Source organism: Triticum aestivum, chromosome 1A (genome assembly GCF_018294505.1).
Source record: "Triticum aestivum cultivar Chinese Spring chromosome 1A, IWGSC CS RefSeq v2.1, whole genome shotgun sequence".
In the NCBI taxonomy this organism is placed as follows: Eukaryota; Viridiplantae; Streptophyta; class Magnoliopsida; order Poales; family Poaceae; genus Triticum; species Triticum aestivum.
This window is the reverse complement of record NC_057794.1, coordinates 9,914,944-9,921,923: the sequence shown is the minus strand read 5'-3', so window position 1 is coordinate 9,921,923 and position 6,980 is coordinate 9,914,944. Positions and strand designations below refer to the sequence as shown.

The 6,980-nt window shown below is 40.4% G+C and overlaps 1 pseudogene; it reads left to right on the top strand.

Annotated features, from left to right (window-relative positions):
• Positions 1 to 1,046: 1,046 nt before the first annotated feature.
• Positions 1,047 to 2,334, top strand: LOC123181530 (uncharacterized; annotated as a pseudogene).
• The last annotated feature ends 4,646 nt before the right edge of the window (positions 2,335 to 6,980 follow it).

Below are 6,980 nucleotides of genomic sequence, written 5' to 3'. Positions count from 1 at the left end.
ATGAGGTGGTCCGTAAATACGGCAAGTCAAAATTGGAGGGGAGAATGTTGACAACAATCTAGCCGGCAATTTGACTTGTCGTGCTGCGAGCGGATGAGTCGACAAGGAGCGGATCATCAACAAGTCAAGATCACAGAAGCACGGAAGACGGAGTGTCAAGATTAAGGGAAGATTGTTAGCAGTAATCTTGTCTAGTACTCCCTCCGTTTGGATTATTTGTCTCGAAAATGGATGTATATAGAACTAAAATACATCTAGATACATTCATTTCAGCGACAAGTAATTCCGAACGGAGGGAGTAGTAGACTAGTTAGTCCGGCTTGGTGTCTTGGTTGTAGACGCGTGATAGGAGTTGAGTAGGTGTCCATGTAGGACTTCATGTCATGTCGTGAGTACTAGTCTAGGTTGAGTCCGACTAGGATTATATGCACTTGGCCGTGAGTCTTTTGTATCACGTGAGAAAAGGAGAAAATAAAAAGAGGAAAAAGAAAGGCACAACACGTGCCTTTGGCAAAAGTTTTTGTGTGCGCGTGTTCGTCTACTTTGATGTGATCGATCTTGTGGGCGAGTTCCAACAGCCGTTTACTGTGTCGAAATAAATTCAGTAATTCTAGGGTTGTATGTACGTATGTTAAGTTCCAGTATCTTTAATTGGCCTTTTATCACTTATATTTTGGCGTGGTCTGCATGTTTGAAGTAAAGCAATATTTTGAGTTATCCATGGTTACAATTCTGGTCATGATGGGGGCGCATAATTATTTATGATAAACTGCTATAACTTTGATTTGGCGCCTAGCGCATTGCGTGCTAGGACAGTTTTTAATTCTGTGCAGGGTTTTCTTTCTAAAAAAACAGTTTCCATAACTACATTATTTTGATGATTTTAGGTAACATTTATTTCCTTTTGGTTATGGCTTTTGAAGGTTATTGTATGGTGACGTGCTCAGCGCTGATTGGTGGATAACATCGGAGTCCTCCGAGGTGAAATATCTTTTTCCTAATCCATCGTTTGATGTGTCTGTTTGTACTTGCTGAGGTGCTGTGAAATGGAGTGCAGCAAGGATGCGGCCCTTGTTGCAAAGGAGGCTGCGGAGAGGAAGTTTGAAACTATGACTACCATCTTCAAACATTCTACTTCCAGGGCAAGGAAAAGGAAGCAGAATGTAGGATTAGAAACATCCGCACTGCACCATAACGTCCATATGCCGTTCCAAGCAAACGAGGCACCAATGGCGCAAACTGAGAATGTTCATGCAGTACAAACTGAGAATCAAGATGGAAGCAGTGCTAGAAATATTCAGTGGAGTCCAGTATGTGTGGCAGGTGAAAGTATTCTGGCTTCTAGCAACACTGGAGCCACAGAGTTTCAACATGTTAATGGTGGGTGCAATGGGAAACTGCAACCTCCTACCAACATCAGCCCAAGCAAGTCCTTTCGTAAGGATGAAATGAGAAAATTTTTGATTAAAAAAGCAAAGAGTGGTTTAACCGAGAAGCTGAGGAAGAATAGAACTAACAAGAATGATTCGGGTACAAACACAGATGCTGAAAAAGAAGAGGATCACCCATCCACATATATTGTTCCTGACCTCATTTTCATGATTTTGATAACGATTGTATGGAGGAATCTTTTCAGAGTGGTCAAGTTTGGGCTTCGTATGGTGACAAAGATGGCATGTCTCACTCTTATGTGCTCATTAAGAAATGTCTGTCCTTATCGCCATTTAAGCTCGGAATAAATTTTCTCCACGGCGCAAGGACGAGCAATGAATTTGGGTCTTTCGATTGGGTTTCTTCTGATTTAAGAAAGACGTGTGGTGATTTCAGGATTGGCATGTATGTAACCTGCAGTGCATTGAACACATTCTCTCACTAGATTACATGGGATAAAGGTCCTCGTGGGATAATCAGCATTTTATCCATGGAAAGGCGACATATGGGCCGTGTACCGAAACTGGTCACCTGATTGGAGTGGAAATACTCCTGATAATGTGATGCAAGTCTATGATCTGGTTGAGGTTCTGGATTCAGAATGGTTTTTGGATTTATGATGCTGAGCACGGCATTTCTGTCGCCGCATTGATCAAGGTTGTTGGATTCATAACGGTTTTTCGACGCTGCCCGGATGGGTATGCCATCAAGAGGATTATGAAAGTAGAGATGCTTCGGTTTTCACACCAGGTTCCTTTTTACAGGATGACAGAGGAAGAAGCTCCAGATGTGCCCATGGGTTGCTATGAGATAGACCCAGCTGCTCTTTCTAAAGAGCTCTTTGAGGAGATCATAGAGGCAGTGGAGGAGGGTAACGAGATACCAGGGGAAGAAGCTATTTAGTGCCGACAAAGATGGTTGTGAGCTACCCCGAGCTGCCACCTCCGATCAACTTCAAAGGAAAACTGAAACAGTGGAGAAAGGCAATGCTGATGAAAACATTGATTGATGCTGATCATTAGATGCCTTCTATGTTTCTTGATACCTGCCATCTGTACTGAATATTTGTTGGCATGTTGTAACTTGCATGTTTTCCTAACTTCTATTTCTCTTAAACATGAATTTTGTTGTAATTGAACTAGTACATATGGGGCTAGCCATTCTGTGTTGTAATTGGGAAGCTTGGACATTTAGTAACTAGCTCTACTTTTTATCAGTGGAGAACCAAAGTTAAGTTTGTGCGAGCTTCTCTGTGAATGATATTCTACCATGCATGGGACATCCTGTACATTTATCCACCATCTGTTGTTACTTTGATATTCATGCCACGCTTTCTAGGTTGCGACAAAAAAATGTTTTGTTTCTTAGTGTTAAATATTTCATTGTGATATTTATGGACTCTATTTGGAGTTTGTATTAAAATAAATCTTCTTGCTTCCATTTTTTTGTTTGTGATGTTTTGAAAGAGAGTTGAATTATTTATCCACCTAATTAATTAGGATTTTATAAATTTATTTTGAATTTAGCGATTTAAGGGTTTTGTATCGACTTTAAACAAAGCCAAATTACTAACATTATGTACTTATTATTTTGATTTTATTTGTGAAATAGAGTTGTATTCTATAAATCAAACCACTTTTTCCCATATAAATATCATTCAAAAGTTCTCTTATCATTGGACTATACAAGGATTTCATTCAAAAATCAATATGCATGCAATTATATGTAATTTCCTATCTGGTTCTATTTCTAGGCGACCTGCATTTTTGAGTGTGCTCCTTATCCAATCCTTCATGGACATTTTTCCAAAACTGTGCGAAATGTTTTTTCTTGCATTTCGTAAACACTCTTTAAAATTTTCATGAATAATTTTTAAATTGTGAAAAACTATTATTAAATGGTAAGAATGTATTTTCAAATGTCATGAAGCATTTATAAATCTATGCACATTTTTTATATGTTATGAACATTTGGTGAATATTTTTTTTCCAAAAATGTAAGGAACACTTTCAAATTGTCACCAATTAATTTTATGAGTCGATTGTGGTCGTCTTGGTGTTATGACACGTCACGTTCCCTCCTTGTGTGGTCTCTCAAGGTGTTGGCTTTCTGGCCACGGTGGCTAGATCTAGATGGGATCTGGCCCTCATAGCCGGTTGTCCTCCGCGTGTGGAACGACATTTGTATCAGTCGATTTGGTCGTCTTGGTGTTATGACACGTCGGTTCCACCCTTTTGTGGTCTCTGATGTGTCGGCTTTCTGGCGGCGGTGACTAGATCTAGATGGGATTTTGCGCCCGTAGCCGGTTGTCCTCTGCGTGTGGAATGACATTTGTATCAGTCAATCCTGGTCATCTTGGTGTTATGGCACGTCGGTTCCCCCCTTGTGTGGTCTGTCAAGGTGCCGGCTTTCTGGCGGCAGTGGCAGGTTGTTCTTGGATGCCGGGGCGGTGGCCTTGGGCGGTGATGCTACTCGTTATACTTGGTGGTAAGCGGCATTGCAATAGTGGCGGTGTCTCCCCTTGGCAATGTGGGTAACAACGGGCGGAATGGCGGGTGATACCAGTGTCGGCGTAACATAGCTAGTGGTTGCTCCAAGTATGTCTCTGGAGGCCTTGCGGTGGCGGCAGCAGACCCTCACTTCACGGGTTGGATTGGCAACCTTGCTTCCGTTTGTGCCATGTGTGAGGGCCCGAGCAGAAGCTCATCGTTTCCGCGCCAGCGTCGGTGACGATTGTGGGTGCTTCTTCCCTCCAGGGGTCGGTGGTTGTCGGTTCCATCACGTTGTCTTGGCTTCAGGTAGCTAGAACCCTTGTCCATCCTCTCAGGCTCGACGAGGCGCCCCTGCATCCAAGAAAAGAGATCCTCCATGCTGCCCTGCAATGCACCGCATGGTGCAATGGGCCTGCATGCAGCCGAGGAACCCAAGCAACATCGGCTGACTGGCGGAAACGGCTGACAGAGAAACGTGCTGCTTAGTTCTCTTCTCCCCCGCCCCGTGATCAGATCAGATATGTGATGATTCGCATGATTTCATTGCCGCCACCCCTCCACCCCCCCCCCCTTGCAATTGCAGTGCACCTTCTCACCCTTTGCACCCCCTCTCTCCATCCCGTGCTTTCACTGGTAAGCTAGGAAAAGATTCATGTTTGCAACAGATCAGGGGTGTATGCGCGCAGATGCAATACCATAAGATATGCCTCCATTCTCCATTGTGTCGATTACCTCCATGAATATTATATGACTTCATTTCAAAGCGGAGGAATCAATCTGACCTTCCTTTGGCTCGGTTGCAGTGCCTTCCATCGATATATCATACAACATCGAAGCGGAGGAACCCAACTCTCTATCTCTTACCCTTCTTCCTCCAGTAAATACACATCTCTTTTGATACCTTATGTTGGTAAGGAACCCCAGACTTCTTGTGTTTTGTTCAATACTGTATGTTTTGCTTAATTATGTGAAGTTCTTGAAGTATGATTAGTTTGAGGATAATTCTTGGACAGAATATTAGTACCTCCAGTGATTGCGAGTATATATACTTGAACCTAATTTTTCATTCCTTGCTTAAGGTATAACCTACGGGTGGAAGCACACAATTGCGCACCTAGAGTTCCTATATATGTATTTTTTATTTTAGATTTTTGGAGTACACATATTTGTCCATACTAAATAATGTTATTGAAGAATACCCTGAATGTATAACATGGTAATTTTTTACATGAATATTTTTCTATTTCTCTATGTATTAGTAGTCAAAGTTTATTGTATGACTGCAAGCATCCTTCTTAAACTCTGCAATTATATTTACATTGTCGATATATAGATACTAAACACCAAAGAGAGAATGCCTCCATATGTGATGCTTTCTTTTAATTGTTGTAGATTCATTACAGAATTAAATCTGAATATTGATTGTTTGTACCGTATGATATTAAGATAGTGGTATAACAGATTCAGTACAGAATTAAATCTGAATATTGATGGTTTATACCGTATTGCGGATGTAACTATTTATGTTAGGTTCCTGTATTTTAATTTGGCCTTCTATGTGCACATCGTGTGTTTGGCGTATTCTGTATCGTATTGTAGGCAGGGCGATATTTTTAGTTTTGTGTGGTTATAATATAATTCCAGTTTTGCGATCATGGCATGATTATTTATAATAAGCTCTTGTAACTGCAATTTGGCGCCATGTGCATTTCATGCTAGTGCAGTGTTCGAATTCTGTGCAGTTATTAGTTAACTATGTTGGCAGAATTCTGTGTCTGAAAAAAAATTGTGTATCTGCAACCGGCTGATGATTTTAGGTAATATTTCAATTCCTCATCCAGTCTGGCCCTCCATTGGCTCGGTTGCAGCGCCTTCCACCGATCTACATCCTACAACAACGAAGAAGAGGGATTCAGCTCTCTGCCTTATCCTTCTTCCTCCAGTAGAGACCCATCTCTCTTGATACCTTATGTTGGTAAGGACCTCCACACTGTTTGTATTCTGTTCAATAGAATCTGCTTGCTTATTTATGTGAAATTCGTGGAGAAATGATCAGTTTGTGGATAATTCTTGGAGAAAGATATTAGGATCGCCGGTGATTGCAAGTATATATAGTTGAACGTGAATTTTCTTCCCTTGCTTTTAGCACTTTATGGACTCTATTCGGAGTTTGTATTAAAATAAATTTGCTTGCTTCCATTTTTTGATTTGTGATGTTTTCGAAGAGAGTTGAATTATTTATCCACCTAATTAATTAGGTTTTTATAAGTTTATTTTCAATTTAGTTTTTGTATCGACTTTAAACAAAACCAAATTGCTAACATTGTATACTTATTATTTTGATTTTATTTGTGAAATAGAGTTGTATTCTATAAATCAATCCACTATTTCCCATATAAAATCATTCAAAAGTTTTGTTATCAGTCGACGCTATAAGGATTTCATTCAGAAAATCAGTATGCGTGCAATTATATTAAAAATGCTCATTGTGTATATAAAAAATATTCAACATGTTTTCTAAAAGTGTTCGTCGTGTCATATAAAAATCAATTGGTGCTCTGGTTGCTCTTTAGATGGTTTAATAAGCATGGACCGTGTTGTTGGATGAAGCCAAAGGGGTGTTGTATGAGCAGATGAGGAAACTAGTTATAAAGCAGGAGATGGCATCTGGATCAAGTAAGGCAAGTGCAATTCCTGGAGCAAAACCTGTTGCTTCCAGGGCAAGAAAAAACAAGCAATTTTTTTTATCAGCAACATCTGCAGTGTAACCTTCTACTCACATCAAGCTAACCAAGACCATACCTAAGGCACAAGAAGGTGAAGACCAGTTTGCTGAGAAGGTGAATAAGACGAGAAGTAAAACAGTCGAAGTAAAGAGAGTTCGTGAAGCGAACGGTTCTGATAGTAACAAAGATGTTGGAAATGAAGAAGATCACCCATCAACTTGTATTTTTATTGATCCTTAATTTAACGATTTGGTAAGGAATCATGTCAGGAAATCTTTTCAGAATAATCAAGTGGGGTTCAAATAATGGCGACAAACACGGTATGCGTCAC